Genomic DNA, 17,608 nt, shown 5'->3' with positions numbered 1-17,608 from the left:
CTGAGCCACACTGCCCAAGCAATGATGGTAAATTTTGAAAAGAACTGCTCCCAGCACTAAGTTGTTCTGAACACAGATGCATATTTCAGTGCATGTCTCTTCAAAGTGGGAAATTCATCATTGCTTATGTAATGTTTGTAGAACTCAAGCAATAGGAGGTTGTTGTACCTAGCTTTCAGCTCATCATCACTTGGTAGCTGAGTGATTTTGTGTTGTAGGTTATCAGGCACATGAGCTGGTTCCACATTGAATAATGTAGCAAAGGTGTTCAATTCCATTTTTTTACTTTTCACATCCTTGAGTCATCTCATTGAATCATGTCTCATCATCATCGGATCACCATAGTTTCACCACAGTATGTTAACACTTTCATAATGTGTACACTCCCAGCCTGCCTGGCACTTACTGTCCTCTGAGTCACCACAATATGGCAGATGGGTCACAGGCAGCCTATGAGAAGCATACATGTCTGTCCCGTCATGTACTCATATGTGTCCTGTATATCCTGTAATGGGTGTTCCTTGCTTGCCCCTCAAAATTTACATTATTATTATGAGTCACTTAATATAAATTTATGATTCTATGAAAAGAGCTCCTAAATTTATTGAATTTTGAGTCCCACCTGTGGTTGCCTTGGCAGGCCAGACCAAATGATTTTGCAGGTGGTCTGCCCACCATGGGCTCAACATTACCCACCTCTGGCTTATAGGGAGGCTCTTACACCTTTAATAATATCAAGGAATGGTCAATTTAGAAGTAGAGCAATAGCAGTGAGGCTAGAGAGAATGGAACAATCTAGATATTTAGGAAATAAAATCACTAAAGCTAAGCAAGCTAGTGGTCTTACCCATATTCCAAACACAATTAGACATTTTGCATTTATTACATTTTCTCCTCACAACAAGATTGGTGTCATCTCCATTTGACAGATAGGAAAAGATGCTTGGAGAAATGAAATAATTGTTTGAGATCATACAGATAATAAATGATAGAACTCATGTTAACACCCAGATCAACCTCCAAGTCCAGTGCTTTTTATTTAATTTATTTTAATTATTATTTTTTTAATCCTCACCCGAGGATATTTTTTCCATTGTTTTTCAGAGAGAGTGGAAGGGGGAAAGAGAGACAGAGAGAAACATCGATGTGAGAGACACATCTATTGGTTGCCTCCTGAACGCTCCCTGACCAGGGCCAGGGATTGAGCCTCCAACCCCAGTATGTGCCCTTGACTGGAATAGAACTTGAGACCCTTCAGTCCTCCACTGGTGTTCTAACCACTAAACAAACCGGGTAAGGCTGCCAGTGCTTTTTATATGACATACTACCACTAGACCATCACTGGATCACTGCCTCCTCGGGAATTGGGGATAAGGGAAGTGGGTAATGAAGGGAGAGGTGGGCTCCCAGATAGGGTGGCTGAGTCAGTGGTGATACTAGTCGCTGAGATAAAAGTACAAAAGAGGAGAGATGAAGAATGAGGGGGGGGGTTGAGGTTAGTTTTGAACACTTTGGGCTTGAGGATCTGTGAGCAAGCCATTAAAAGACATCTAATAGGCAGATACATTCAGGCTAGAGATCAGGAGAGGGAGGTCTGGGCTGAAGATGAGATTTGAGACTCATCAGGTGAGGAATACATAGCTGAGGGAACATGTGGAGAAGATTTTTGTGACTGGAAGCCTGGGAATACCAACCTTTTAAAGAGTAGACCAAAGAAGACCGAACAAAGGACTGGATAATTTGAAAGAAAAGTATGAAAGTGGTGTCATTAAGAGGTCAAGAAGAAAGAACCAGAGAGATGGCAGCATGAGAAAGACTGAGCCTAATGTTGCTGACTTTGAAGATGGAGGGAGGGACCATAGGCCAGGGAATACAAGCAGCCTCTAGAACCTAGAAAAGGGAAGAAAATGGATTCTCCCCTAGAGCTTCCAGAAACAAACAGTCCTGCCAACACCTTGATTTAAGCTTAGTGAGACCCATTTCAGACTTTGAACTCCAGAACTGTAGGGTAATAAATTTGTGTTGTTTTAAGCCAAAACAACAAAAAGTTCAAGGAAGATTAAATTTGGAGAGTAGGAAATGCAGTAGGGATGTTAAGGAAGATAGGGACTAAAAAAATCCTTTTGATTTGGCAAGCAGGCAATCATTCAGTGATAAGTTTTTAGTGCTTGGGATGAAGCAATTCTCTGATAAGCCTGAGTCAGGGTCAAGTTTACCTGGTGGTCATTATTTCTGATAATGCCATCCTGTGGCTGTGGTGGCAGGAAGCTGGTACTTTCTTCAATGCTGCTTGCCTCTGGGAATAAGTGGGTGGCTATTCCTGGACTTCACTGAATACCTTTTTCTACTTTTTGAATTCTGAATCATAAGAATGAGTTACTTATTCAAAAATTAAACTAAAGAAAATGATATTTCCAAGAAAGATACAGAAATGAGCAGTTATGCCCTGGCCAGTGTGGCTCAGTTGGTTGGGTGTCATCCATGCACTGGAAGGTTGCCAGTTTGATTCCTGGTCAGGGCACATGCCTGGACTGCGGGTTTGATCCCTGGTAGGGGGTATGCAAGAGGCAGCCAATTGAAATTTCTCTCTCTAAAATCAATAAATTTTTTTAAAAAAAATTAGCAATTACTTCTCTTTATATCATGTCCTGATCATCATTATTATTCCAATAATATCATTATTCTCTGTTTAAACATCTCTCTCCCTCATTAGATTGAAAGCTTCTGGAGAGCAGGGACATTTTATTATCTGTGTCTCCAGTGCCAAGCACAAGGGCCTGGCATATCATGGGTGCCAATTACTCTTTAATAAATAAATGATCCTTGGCACAATTTTTATGGAGGATGAGATGTCCCCATGTAAAATGACAGCATTATGTAACACAGAAGAAGGTTTTATCTGAAGGAGTGGCACCGTTCTTGCTTTTTCATGTTGCAGGTAGCCTAGTTCAATGCTCTTCCATCTCTTGTCCCTGTACTGGGGATGGGGGCAGGTGGTAGTAAAAATAACAATTTCCTTAGTGCCCTTAGCTAAGTGGGGCAAACTCAGTTTCAGAATTGACTGGGATAGTGTAACACCACCCTAGAGGGGACCACTTTAGAGGGAACCATGATGGCAGTATGTCTGTGACTAAGCACGACTGTTGCTGGATAGATGCCTAGAAGGTACTTCTGGATGTGCACATATGTACTTTGCAACCCTAAAATAAGGACTCCCAGGTATCCTTTTATCTTTTCCTATGTCAATTTTACTTCATTCAGCATGCCAAATGCATATTTTAAAAAGATATTAGTAAAAAAATGGGTTTAATTGCTTGAGTGTCTAAAACAGCTTTTTAAATAGGTTGAAGGAAAATTTAAATGACTGTTAATATTTTGTTTGGAGTTAAAATTCTTTGGCAAAACTCAGTTTCAAATTTAAGGCAAATGAAAAATGGTTGACAAATTTATTGCAGTGGAGTGGAATTTAAAAAAATGATTTGCCCTGGCTGGATAGCACTGTTGGCTAGGGTCATCCCCATACACCAAGATTGTAGGTTCAAACTCTGGTCAGGGTACATACAAGAATCAACCAATGGGAGCAAACAAGATGGCGGTGTAGGTAATAGCTGACCCACTGCCTCCCATAACCACATCAAAATTACAACTAAAATACAGAATCACCATCACTCAGAACCTCCTGAAATATGGCTGAACAGAAGCCCTACATGTAGGGAACTGAAGAAGCATTGAGACCAGTAGGAAGGGTGGAGACACGGGTGGATGGGGCTGGATCTTGGAGAAGCCACCACGGGCCCACACCTGGTGCCATGGTTTAAACCTGGGAGGGATATCTTGGCAGTGGTGGTTTCCCAGAGGAGTGAGGGGTCACAGCCTGACAACAGGCTCCCCCAGCCCAGGGTTCCAGGGACAAGAAGAGAAATCCCCACAACTTTGGGCTGTAAAAACCAGTGGGGACTGTTGCTGAGGGTTGCAGAGGGTGCGGGAGACCCAGACTTTCCTCTTAAAGGGTCCACACACTGACTCACTCAGATGCGCTCTCTCTGAGCCCCAGTGTTGGGCAGCAGTTTGAAAGGAACCTGGGACACTTGGGGTAGAACTAACCTGCCAGAAATTGGGGTGAGAGCTGGAGGGGCAGCTTCCTCCCAGACAGAAAAGCTGGCAGAGGCCATTGCTCATTTGACAAGTCCTTCCCCCACAGCAGGCATGCACCATATTTGAATCTCCAGCACCTGACTCATACCTTTGGCCCTGCCCTGGTGATTCCCAAAGACCCTGCCCCTCCCTACCTGCAAGCTAATCCAAGCCATTTCCAGTGGCTTTTCTATGCAAGTGACCTCTTGAGCCTCATGCTTAGGACTTTCCTAAAATCTCTCAAACAAGCAGCAGCGTGCCCCATATGGCTTGACAAGTGGCCCAGGCCTGGCACTAGTGGCAGCCTGCATTGGCTCATAGCTTTGCCTCTCCTGGACAACACCAAGCCCAGCACAAGTAGCAGCCAACTATAGTTTGCTCATGCTGGGTGTCCTTGGGCAAGTCACTGGCAGAGGCTGACTTTGTACCTCCCGGGAGGCCCCAGAGACAGTGCACCTGGTACTTAGACTTGACCACGCTGGATTACAACACTACCACATCCATGAGTGATACACTCAAGAGGCACACTTGGTGAACACCAAAGCTCCACTGAAGTAAATCCTGCTCCATAGGGGTGTCTCCAGCACAGCAGCTCTTCAGCTGTAGTTGCAGCTGGTCCTCACAGCTGATTGGTCTTGGTGTTAATTCTTCCTAGTGACACCAACAGGAACCAAGGCTCAACTACAACAGGTCAGAGCACACAGTCCACACAGGGAGGCACCTAGAAAGCCCAGCTCAGGTGACTGGGGAGGCTGAGCCAGTGGACCCTACAGGGCACCTACTGCACAAAGCTACTCTACAAATTCCAGGAGACATAGCAGCTCTTCCTAATACATAGAAACAAACACCTAGAAGCAGCCAAAATGTGGAGACAAACATGTCACAAAGGAAAGAACAGAAGAAATCACTAGAAGAGGAACTAAATGAAATAGATCCAAGCTAACTAACAGATACAGAGTTCAGAATTTTGTTTATAAGGATGCTCAACCATATTGGTGAGTTTTACGAAAATAACAGAAAATCGATGACATAATAAATTACCAATTTGAAATGAAGGCTACACGAACTGAAATGAAGAATAATTTACAGGCAGTCAACAGTAGAGTAGAGGACACTGAGAATCAAATCAGCAATTTGGAACATGAGGAAACAAAAACCGCCCAACTAGAAGAGCAAAACGAGAAAAGAATCCAGAAATATGAAGATAGTATAGGGAGTCTCTGGGACAACTTCAGGCGGCTCAACATTTGTATTGTTGGGGTACCAGAAGGAGAAGAAAGAGAGCAAGAAATTGAAAACCTATTTGAAAAAATAATTACAGAAAACTTCCCCTACCTGGGCAAAGAAATAGGCTTACAAGTTCAGGAAGCACAGAGGGTCCCAAACAAGAGGAACCCAAATAGGCTCACACCAAGACACATCATAATTAAAATGCCAAAGTTAAAGACAAAGAGAGATCTTAAAAGCAGCAAGAGAAAGGCAGTTAGTTACCTACAAGGGGGCACCCATACGACTGTCAGCTGATTTCTCAACAGAAACCTTGCAGGCCAGAAGGGAGTGGTAAGAAATATTCAACATGATGAAAAACATGGAACTACAACCAAGATTACTCTATCCAGGAAATCTACCATTTAGAATTGAATGTCAGATAAAGAGCTTCTCAGACAAGAAAAAGCTAAAAGAGTTCACCACCACCAGACCAGCACTACAGAAAATGTTGAAGGGTCTTCTTTAAGAAGAAGCTAATGAACAAAAGAATCTGAGGAACTAAATAGATCCAGAGACATTGACACATGCAACAAACGATCATATTTCAGAGGAAAGAGGGAAGGAGGGTGGCAGGTGGGAAGAGATTAACCAAAGAAGTTATACGCATATAAGCATAACCCATGGACATAGTCAGTAACGGGGTGATGGCCTGGGGAGGGGGTCGGAGTGAGTTGGAGGGTGTCAATTGGGGGGGAAAATGGGACACCTGTAATACTTTCAACAATAAAGATAAAAAAAATAAATTTAAAAAAAGCTAAAGGAGTTCATCACCACCAAACCAGCACTACAGGAAATGCTGAAGGGCCTTCTTTAAGAAGAAGCTAATGAACAAAAGAATCTGAGGAACTAAATAGATCCAGAGACATTGCCGTATGTAACAGATGATCATATTTCAGAGGAAAGATGGAAGGGAGGTGGAGGGCGGGAGGAGATTTACCAAAGAAATTATAGGCATATATGCATAACCCATGGACACAGTCAGTAACGGAGTGAAGGCTTGTGGAGGGGGACAGAGCGAGGTGTTATATGTCAATTGGGGGGGGGGGAATGGGACACCTGTAATACTTTCAACAATAAAGATAAATTTAAAAAAATCAACCAATGAATGCATAAATAAATGGAACAACAAATCAATGTTTCTCTCTTTTTTCCCCTTTTTTTCTCTCTCTCCCTCCCCCCTTCCTCTCTCTCTCATTCAAAATCACTAAGGGGGGGAAAAAAGAAAATGATCTATTCTGTTTATTAAGTGATTATTACCTTTTAAAAATAGAGCTGATACCTATGAGCAATACATACTGTATATTAAATGATTTAGACAGCACTGCTTTCTCTTCAATAGAAAAGAATCTGATAAATAGCACATGATTTAGGAAGATCATAAAATTGAATAGAAGTAAAATTGAAAAAAAATGTGGTGTTTTCAGCTTTCTATACTGTTTTTTCAATTTTACAGAAGTTAGGGTATTTTTCTGGTGTAGTTTTGAGAGGTTTTAATTTTTTAAAAATAAAATGTTATGGTCTTCCAATTCAACATTATAATTTTGCTGCAGGATAAAAAAAAGAAGAAAACGGGAAAGGAGCAAAGCATTAATTACAAATGTCTTAATAATGAGCAAATGTGGCAGGAAAAAATATATTAAGACAAATCTAAGGTAGGTGGATATACATACTTTTTTCTGTGTTTTTTAAAAAAATACTACTTAGAGAGCTTAAAGTTAAAATGGAGAAATTAATGATGCAGATATGTACACACATACATATATGTATGTGTGTATATTATAAGATGTAATTGTATGTACCCACATTTTTCAGACATTCAGTTAAGGAGTTCTTCAACTGTGTACTTTCCTGGACTCTGGAGGGAGTAAGTGGACATGCACATTCAGTTTGTACTAAATGCTGGCCTTTTCAGTTAGAAAGGAGACCATCTATAAGGATGTGAACAGAGTTTTCCTTTTCCTCCCTCTTGCCTAAGTCTCTAACAATGTTTCACAGAAACCCAAATAGAATTTTTCAACTTTCTTTTGGTTACTTTCAGAGACATTCTGGTTCATCAGTTGGATCTAGCTTTAAAAAGAAAATAAATTTTCTATGACTTTAAAAAAAAAACTATTTAAAAATAGAGAATAAAAACAACTTTAATAATTTTCCTTTTCCAGCTGGATTCTGTTTTTAAAAGAGGTGAAAAATTTTTTACAAGGGTAGGGTGCTGCAGTATGATTTGTCTTTGCAACCTGGATATATCTAAGTTTTTATAAGTTTATTAGTTAATTGAACATTTTAATTATAATTAGGAAACTGCCTTTGTCTTATTTTCATTTAGATATTTTTGGCCTATGTTCCCTTTTTCCTTTTTTGTTCCTATCTTCTCTTTTAAGGATACTTTCCTTGGTACATATGACAGCATTTTTTTTTTTTTAAATGCTTTCCCCTTAACTTCTCATTTTGCCCCCTACTTACGTGTCTTATGTGTTTTTGATACATAGGTATGCCTAAGTAACTTTGGTCATAATTACCTTGGTACTTCTTTAATTGTAAATGTAGTTTTTATGAATATATTGCTTTGTATTTATTTCTTGAGAGTATGTTATTGGTTGTCTATTGTTTATGTTGTACTGTACAAACAGTACAGTTCTGTTGTATTTTGGTGTTTGGAGGAGTAATTGCAGTATGATGTAGATGTTCTATTAATGTCCTAGAAAATAAAAGAGTAAGCAAATAAATACAGTTCTTCTTCGCTACAACCCCCAAATAAAGTAGTTCATCTGAGAAGTCTGAAAAATGTGCTAGTGGATGAATCCTATTCATTTAAAACAAGTTATGTTAATATTTTGTTAAACTGAGTCCCAGTATATTCAGAATATATTGAGATAACACTCACTTTTTTATCAAAGAAGAAAATGATTTGTTAAATAAAAATATTTCATGTGAAATATTTAACCTTTATAAGAAAAGAATATTGCTACTATTGTTAATCATAAGTTTAAATACACTTATTTTAGCAAATCCTTATTTGTTCTTTAGGATTTTGGAACTGAATATTTGTCAGTATTTTGCTTGCTACTAGCTTATAGTGCGTAAAGGACTTTTTTGTTTGTTTCTGTTTTTTAGTTTTCATCTTGTATGTTTTTATTTTTAGATACTCTGTAATTTATAATTACTAATTGGTCTTTTCTCTCTAATAAGCATTATTGTTTAAGATTAAAGTATTGAATAATTCATAGATTATTTTATTAATTTTTAGCACACTATGTTTAATATTTGATTGTTATGGAAAGTGAGATTTGGGGGGAAGCATTCTATGATATGTTTCTTCAATTTTAGCCATAAAAATATAGTGGACAATGAAGGGTTATAATGGATCTTTTTCTTACACTTTATAAATAAATTCTGTCTGGACTAGCTGAGACTGATTTACAGATGTTATTATTATGTGTACATCATTTACAGCTGAGCTCTAGGCCCTCTATCTCCTGCTGAGATAGTGTTTGAAAATACTCAGTACAGTGTGTGACACATGTTGAACACTTAAATGCTAGTTGAATCATCTGCCCTCAGTCCTGCCCTGGGGCTGGTTTTTAGTAGGTTTAGGATGTTATATTAGAGAACAGTTGGATATAGATCAGCAGAATAAACTTATTTGAAAGAGATAAGAGTATATATTTTAAATTGATAGTACTGAATTTACTCTTCTGTAGATTATGTTTAAGTTCAAGTAAATTGATTTTAGTATCAGACTTTTACTGAATGACATGTACTGGCACTATATTAGATATTCTAGAAGAATAGAAGTGGAATAAAATTAGAGTATGTCCTAGTGCAGAAAACAAAGCATATCTGAATGAAGTTAGTGACAACAGATGCAGCATACTTAAAAGCATATCATTATTGTAAAGTGTCTAAATTGGAATACTCAGGGCACTGGATGTGGAAAGAGCTCATAATCACACAAGACCTCTTGTTCACCCTCCATCACACTATCTATTATGTGTCCTGTAGAAAGTCACTTAATCTCTCTGAACTTTATTTTTTATTATTTTAGTAACATCTGACAGATGTGTATTTGAAAAAAATGGCTTATAAGGAGGCCAGAATAGTGTGGGGAGGAATGGAGTGACTGGAGATGAGGCTGTTAAAGTAAAATTGGGTAACCTTGTGAAAGAGATTGAATGGCAGTTTGGTAACTAAGAATATGGACTTTGGAAAAGACCTTAGTTCAAAACCTGACTATGCCACTCAATACCTTCATGGTAAGATCCGATTCTTAACTTCCTTATTTCTCCTTTTCCCTGTCTCTGCAAGAACTATATTGATCTTATAAACTTATTAAGAATTAAAACTAGTAGACATTTACCACATGAAAAGCACTTAACAAATATTAGTTGTAATTCTGATAATTGTAAGAGTTTAGATTTTAGTCTACAGTCAAATAGGGAGTTACTGCAGAGTTTTGATCAGAGAAGTGCTTTAATAAAAAATATATGTTATACAAAGATAACTATTGGCATGGATTAAAGTAGGTAGATAGAATGTGGCAGAGAAGGGCACAAAACTGTTCTTTAGAAGGTGGAATAATTATACCAGGTAATGATGCTGTAGAGACTGAATGAGAGAGGGTTTCAGAGATGACACCCTTGTTTTCACTTGAGCAACTGGATTGGATGATTAGGCCCCATTTTATGAGGTATGAAACTCAGAGAAGGAATATGATTGTGTAGGAAGAAAAGGACTTTTGTTTTGGACCCACTGAGTTTGGGGTACCTGGAGATGCTAAATTGGCATTTGGAAGAAATGATTTTAGAATTTAAGAGAGACCTCTTGGCTAGAGATCTAGATTTGAGAGTCGTAAATTTAAAGCTGGCGTTTGAATCTAGAAAGTTGGATATTTAGGTGGAAGACTAAACAGAAACTTGGACACATACAATGTTGAAGATTAACATGGAGTAAGAGAAGGAATTGGAAAAGGAAAAATTGTCAGTGAATCTGATGAGAATGGAAAATGCAGGGTCATGACAAGATAGAGTTGAAGAATTAGGATGTCAATGGTTTTTAATGCTGTTGAGGGAACAAACAAGCTAGGGCTTAAAATGAATGTTAGATTTAGTGACAGAGATTGATTGCCTTTACTAGAGATGTGAGGCAAAAACCAATTTGGGGTTGTTTGGGGGTAGGTGGGAGCTGAAGAAATGGAGATAATGTTGGCAGTTTTTAAAAGTAGTTTAGCAGGGGTAGGGTAAAAGTAGCTAGAGAAGGACTTCTGGTTTAGTGCATGTGGTGGTGTGTGTGTGTGTGTGTGTGTGTGTGTGTGTGTGTGTGTGTGTGAAACTGAAGATACTTGAATGTGTTTAAATCGTGATAGAAGGAAAACACTGGGGAGAGGAGGAGGTAATTGACAGTATAATGCCCCTGAAGCAGAATCCACAGGACAGACAGATAGAGGAATTTAAAAGTAGAGGAAGGAGAGGATTGCAGGGTGGTAGCAGATTAAGTGGAAGCTACACTGACACTCTACCAGGGCCAAACTGGAATTACAACTGATATATAGAAAAACCATCCAGAGTAATAAACTAAAGACTAGCTGGAAAGAACCCTCATAAGCAAGGATAAAAAGTGGAGAATGCATAGAAAGTGGTAGGAAATGCAGAGGTGGGAGAGGGCTGGCTGGGATCCCACAGTCAGCAGCTTAAGGTCCAGAGGGATACCTCACCTGTGTGGGGCTCCCACTGAGAACTCTGGGCTCTAAACCCCAAACTGGGCTCCCTAGCCCAGAACACCAGAACTGAGAAAGAAAAACAGCAGGGGTTTCTGTCTGCCAGGGAGAGATGGATGGAAATGCAGGCACTCTCTTAAAGGGCCAACACACAAAATTTTCCAGTGCAGCCACTCACCTTGGGGATCCATCAGAAGGAGAGCAGAGTGAACTAGAGCTGTGTGAGGAGAATCCATGGTTGGGGCTAAGGGTATAGAGCTCAAATTCCTGTGCTGAGTCATTCTTCCATACTGTAGAGGACATATTTCTCAGGCAGACCTTTACTGTTCAGGCAGCTTTTGCTGAGGGTTGGGGAGGGGGGGAAGCAATTGTCCCATGCTATTGGAAAAATTCTTCCCCAACCTTGTGAAATGTACACCTTGCTTTGGTCTACAGCTTGAGGCTCATTAAAAGACTGAGAATAACAATAAACCTGCAGGCAGAGGTGGTTCTCTGGAAACTTTGAGTGTTTGCCTGATCTGCTTCTACTCTCAAGGCTTGGAAAAGCAGACCTTGGTGCACATCTTAGACCATTCCAAATGCACCCAGCCCAAGCAGAGAGAGCCACAAGCTGTGGATCACTGATAGCTCCTAGCAGGGTACTCAAAGCCAGTCACAAATAGCATCTGACATTGGCCTGCACCAGAGACCATCGAGAAAGAATGGCAGCCCTAGCAGATCTACCTAATACATAGAAACAAACCCAAACAGGCAACCAAAATGGGGAGACATAAAAGTAAGCTCCAAATGAAGGAACAAGAGAATTGTCCAGAATAAGAGGTAAATAAAATGGAGATAAGCAATCTATCAAATATCGAGTTCACAATACTAATTGTAAAGATGCTCAACAACATGAAAAAAGATATGGAAACTATGAAGGAAATTAAGAATAACATAGCAGAAATTTTTAAAAAAATGGAAGGGATAAACAGCAGAGGATCAGGTGAGCAAATTAGAAGACAGGGTAGAAAAAAAAAAAATCACTCAATCAGAGAACCAAAAAGAAAAAACAATGAAAAACCAGGAGGACAGTTTAAGGGAGCTGTGGGACAACATGAAACATAACAATGTTCGCATAATAGGAGTTCCAGAAGGTGAAGAAAGTAAAGAAGCGCTAGAGAATCTGTTTGAAGAAATAATGGCAGAAGACTTATCTAACCTGGTCAAGGAAAAGGTCACACAAGTTCAGGAGGGACAGAGATTATCAAGCAAGAAGATCCCAAAGAGGCCCACCCCCAAACACATAATTAAAATGCCAAATACTCAAGACAGAGAGAATGTGAAAGGCAGCAAGAGAAAAGCAATTTGGAGCTCCCATAAGGATGTCGGCTGATTCCTCATCAGAAGCTCTATAGGCCAGAAGGGAATGCTATGAAGTATTCAAGGTAATGTAAAATCAGGATCTGAAACCAAGACTACTCTAATCCAGCAAGGATATCATTCAAAATAGATGGTGAAATAAAGAGCTTCCCAGATGACAAAAGGCTAAGGAGTTTATCACCACCAAACCAACATTGCAGCAAGTATTAAAGGGACTGCTGTAATAATTATAAGAAATATAAAGAGACAAAAACGGAGGCATAAAGAATTAAAATGAAAATAACTAGGGAGATTCCAAGATGGCGGCAGATTGAGTAGAAGCTACAACAATGGTCTCCTGGGACCAAACTGGAATTACAACTAAAATGTAGAAAAACCATCCTGAATAATCAACTGCAACTGAAGACTAGCTGGAAAGCATCATCATAACCAAGGATGAAAAGTGAAAAGTGGAGTCTGCATAGAGACCAGTAGGAAGTACAAAAGTGCGAGAGTGCTGCCTGGGCTCCCACAGGCAGCAGCTAAAAGTCCAGAAGAATATCTCAGTTGTGGGGGGTTCCCACTGAGTAATCTGTAGTCTAAACCCCGAGCTGGGCTCCTCAGCCCAGAACACCAGAACTGAGAAATGTGCCCGATAATATCTGACTGTGAAAAGAAGTAGGGGTTCTCTCTGCCAGAGAGAGAACACTGGAAATGCAGGTACCCTCTTAAAGGACGAACACACAAAATTCACCTTGGGCTGTGGCAGAGGGAGGGCAGAGTGTACTGGATCTGTGTGAGGAGAGTCCAGAAATGCTGCTCTGGGGAGTAGAGCTCAGAAGACAGCCATCTGGATCCCTGTCCTGAGTCATTCCCCCATTCCCTCATATGGCAGAGGACATCTTTCTCAGGTAGGCATTTATCTTATAAGCAGCTCTTGCCAGGGTGGTGGGGGAGCAATTGCCCCACCCTGCTAGAAAACCTCTAGCCACACTCTGTGGAGTTTCTACAGCCCGAGACTCATTTAGAGACTGAAAAACAACCTCTGGGGGCTTTGAGTCTTTGTCTGATATGCTTTTGGGCCCAGCGCTTGGAAAAACAGATCTTGGTGCACATCTTGGTCCTGTCCAAACAAACCTAGCCTCAGCAGAGGAAACCAAAAGCTATGGAGTTTGGAAAACTTCTAACAGGGTACTCAAGGTCAATCACAAAGAGCGTCTGACATTGGCCTTCACTAGAGACCATCCAAAAGACTGGGAATCCTAGAAGGTCTACCTAATATATAGAAACAAATCCAAACAGGCAGCCAAAATGGGGACACACAAAAAACAAGACCAAATGAAAGAACAAAAGAATTCTCCAGAAGAGCTAAGTGAAATGGTAATAAGCAATCTATCAGATATAGAGTTCAGAATACTGATCATAAGGATGCTCAACAGCATGAGAAAAGAAAGAACTATGATGGAAATTAAGAATGACAAAGTAGAAATAAAAATTAAAAAAACCTTGGAAGAAATAAACAGGAGATTAGGGGAAGATGAGGAGTAGATCAAGAAATTAGAAGACAGGGTAGAAAAAAATCAATCAGAGAACCAAAAAGAAAAAACAATGAAAAAACAGGAGGACACTTTAAGGAAGCTGTGGGACGAGAACTGTAACAACATTCACATCATAGAAGAGCCAGAAGAGGTAGAAAGTAACTGAGGGTTAGAGAATCTGTTTGAAGCAATAATGGCCAAAAACTTCCTTAACCTGGCCATAGAAAAAGTCACACAAGTTCAGGAGGCACAGAGTGTCCCAAGCAAGAAGAACCCAAAGAGGTCCTCCCCCAGACACATTATAATTAAAATGCCCAAAATTCAAGAGAGAGACTCTTAAAGGCAGCAAGAGACAAGCAAGCCGTTTCCTATAAAGGAGCTTCCATTAGGCTGTCAGCTGATTTCACACCAGAAGCTTACAGGCCAGAAGGGAATGGCATGAAGTATTCAGGTAATGCAAAACAAGGGTTTGAAACCAAGGTTCCTCTATCCAACAAGGCTATCATTCAAAATAGATGGTGAAATAAAGAGCTTCCCAAACAAAAAATGGCTAAAGGAGTTTATCACCTCCAAACTAGCATTGCAAGAAATGCTAAAGGAATTGCTGTAATAAGAAGTTGAAATAGAGTGAGACACATTGGCATAAAGAAATAAAATTATAATAAATAAGTGCTTATCAATAACAACTTTAAAAATAAATAGATTTAATGCTCCAATTAAAGGACAAAGGGTAGCTGAATGGATAAGAATAAAAGACCCAAATATGTGCTGTCAACAAGAGTCCCACCTCAGAACAAAAGACTCACACAGACTGAAAAAAGAACAAAAAAAAGAAGAAAACTTCTGGAGGACTTTAAAGGAGAGATCCACACCAATACTTCATAGTAGGGGACTTTAACACCCTACTGAGTTTACTGGATAGATCTTCCAGACAAAAAACCAACAAGGCAACAATGACTAAATGACACAGTAGATCAGATGGATTTAATTGACATTTACAGAGCATTCCACTCCAAAGCTGGAGAATATGCATTCTCAAGTGCACATGGTACATTCTCAAAGATAGACCACATGTTAGGACACAAAATAGACTACAAGTTCAAGAAGATTGAAATCATATCAAATATCTTCTCATAAATTTATACCATGGAATACTATGCAGCTGTAAAAACGAGGGTCTCTTACCCTATAAGACAGCATGATGGGACCTGGAGAGTATTACGCCAAGTGAAATAAGCCAGCCGGAGAAAGACAAATACCACATGATCTTACTCATATTGGAATCTAATGCACAAAATAGATCCAGAGTCATAGAAGCATGGGACAGACGTACGAATTTCAGAGGGAAGGCAGAGGTGGGTGGGTGGGTGCGGGGAGATTAACCTAAGAACTTATATACATATGGACACAGAAATAATGTGGTGAAAGCCTGGGGAGGAGTACAGAGAGTACAGGATCAATGTGGGGAAAAGGGAACATTTGTAATTCTTTCAACAATAAAGGTAAATTTTTAAAATGACAATAAAGCCAGGGAAAAGAAGGAAATGATCTACAAAGGAAAACCCATCAGAATTTCATCTGACTTCTCAGCAGAAACTCTACAAACCAGAAGAGAGTGGAACCAAATATTCAAACGTCTGAAAGAGAGAAATTACCAGCCATGATTACCCTTTAAATATGAAGGAGAAATAAAGACATATGTAGACATACAGAAGCTGAGAGATTTTATCACCAGGAAACCTCCATTGCAGGAAATATTCAAGGGAGTTATTCTACTTGAAACCAAGAATATAAGGTCACAACACTACAAGTAAGATCATAAAAAACTTAGCATAAACAGAGATAGTTTGTGACAACAAAAACATAAAAGGTGAGGGCTTAAACGTCTAATCTGGCAAAGGAGGATGAACATTAGATGCACTCAAAAGCAAAATAAATTTGTGTATATGCAAGTTTAATTTTTTATAATCCTAATGGTAACCACACAGAAATCTCCAAACCAGAACACATAGCTTTTAAAAAGAGGACAGAGAGGAAATAAGCATGGATACCACCAAACAAAAACAACAGATGAAGTATAAAAGAAAAGAACCAATGGAGGCACAGAGCTACCAGGAAACAAAAGATAAAATGGCTATAGGAAATCCTCATACATCAATAATTACCCTAAATGTAAATGGTCTGAATTCACCAATAAAAAGGTATAGACTAGCAGAGTGGATCAAAAAACAAAACCCAACCATATGCTGCCTACAAGAGAAATGTATAAGCTGCAAAGACAAAGATAAATTTAAAGTAAAAGGGTGGAAAATGATTCCCCAAGCAAATAACATCCACCGAAAAGCAGGAGTAGCCATATTTATATCTATCAACATAGATTTCAAGATAACAAAGATAATGAGACAAAAATGGACAGTTTATGATGATAAAGGGGACACTACATCAAGAAAACATAACACCACTTAATATATATGCACCTAACCAGGAAACACCAAGAAATATATAAAGTAACTACTCACAGAACTAAAGGGAGAAACAGATCAAAACACAATCATAGTTGGGGACCTTAATACTCCATTGACAGCTCTAGACAGATCGACCAAACAGAAAATTAATAAATAGCCTAAGTGAAACCCTAGACCAAATGGACATAATTGACATTTACAGAGCCTTTCATTCCAGAACATCAGAGTATACGTTCTTCTCCATTGCACATGAAACATTCTCAAGGATAGGCCATATGTTGAGTCACAGAAGTAGCATCAACAAATTCAAGAAGACTGAAATTATACCAAGCATATTCTCTGACCACTATGCCTTGAAATTAGAAATCAACTGCAAAAAGGAAATAAAGAAACCCACAAATACATGGAGATTATATAAGATATTACCAAAATATGACTGGGTCAAATAAGAAATAAAAGATGAGATCAAAAGAAATATAGAGGCAAATGAGAATGACAATACAACATATAAAACTTCTGGGATGCAGCAAAAGCAGTAATAAAAGGGAAGTTTATATCATTACAGGCCTGTGTCAAGAAACAAGAGAAATCCTACGTAAACAACCTAACATCACATCTTAAAGAACTAGAAAAAGAAGAACAAAAGCAACCCAAAGTCAACAGAAGAAAGGAAATCATAAAAATTAGAGCAGAATTGAATGAAATAGAGTAGAAAATGACTATACAAAAAATTAATTTTAAAAAGTGCTGGTTCTTTGAAAAAATTACTAAATTTGACAACCCCCCAGCTAGACTCACTAAGGAAAAAAGGGAAAAGACCCATATTAACAAAATCACAAATGAAAGAGAAGTCACCACAGACATCACAGATATTCAAAGAATTATACCATAATATTATGAAAGACTAGAAATATATAACCTTCTTAGAGTAAATCATGAAGAACTGGAAAATTGAAATAGACAGATCAGCAGCAAGGAAATTGAAACAACCACCAAAAGCCTCCCAAAAAATAAAAGTACAGGACCAGATGGCTTCACCAGTGAATTCTACCAAATGTTCAAAGAAGATTTAAAACCTATCCTTTTCAAACTCTTCCAAAAAATTGAAGAAGAGGCAATACTTCCTAATATGTTTTTTGAGGCCAATATAATCC

At 38.9% G+C, this 17,608-nt stretch overlaps 1 protein-coding gene across 1 annotated transcript in view; it reads left to right on the top strand.

The window, feature by feature from the left end:
* Window positions 1-6,973: 6,973 nt before the first annotated feature.
* CREM (cAMP responsive element modulator) overlaps window positions 6,974-17,608 on the top strand; it is a gene marked incomplete at its 5' end in the record, with an annotated part of 90,769 nt that continues 80,134 nt past the window's right edge. The window contains one exon of the mRNA XM_081134858.1: window positions 6,974-7,055. The remainder of the gene's footprint in view (window positions 7,056-17,608) is intronic.

The sequence above is a fragment of the Miniopterus schreibersii genome, assembly GCF_964146895.1.
Source record: "Miniopterus schreibersii genome assembly, chromosome: 1".
In the NCBI taxonomy this organism is placed as follows: Eukaryota; Metazoa; Chordata; class Mammalia; order Chiroptera; family Miniopteridae; genus Miniopterus; species Miniopterus schreibersii.
This window is presented reverse-complemented; position numbering and strand designations above follow the sequence as displayed.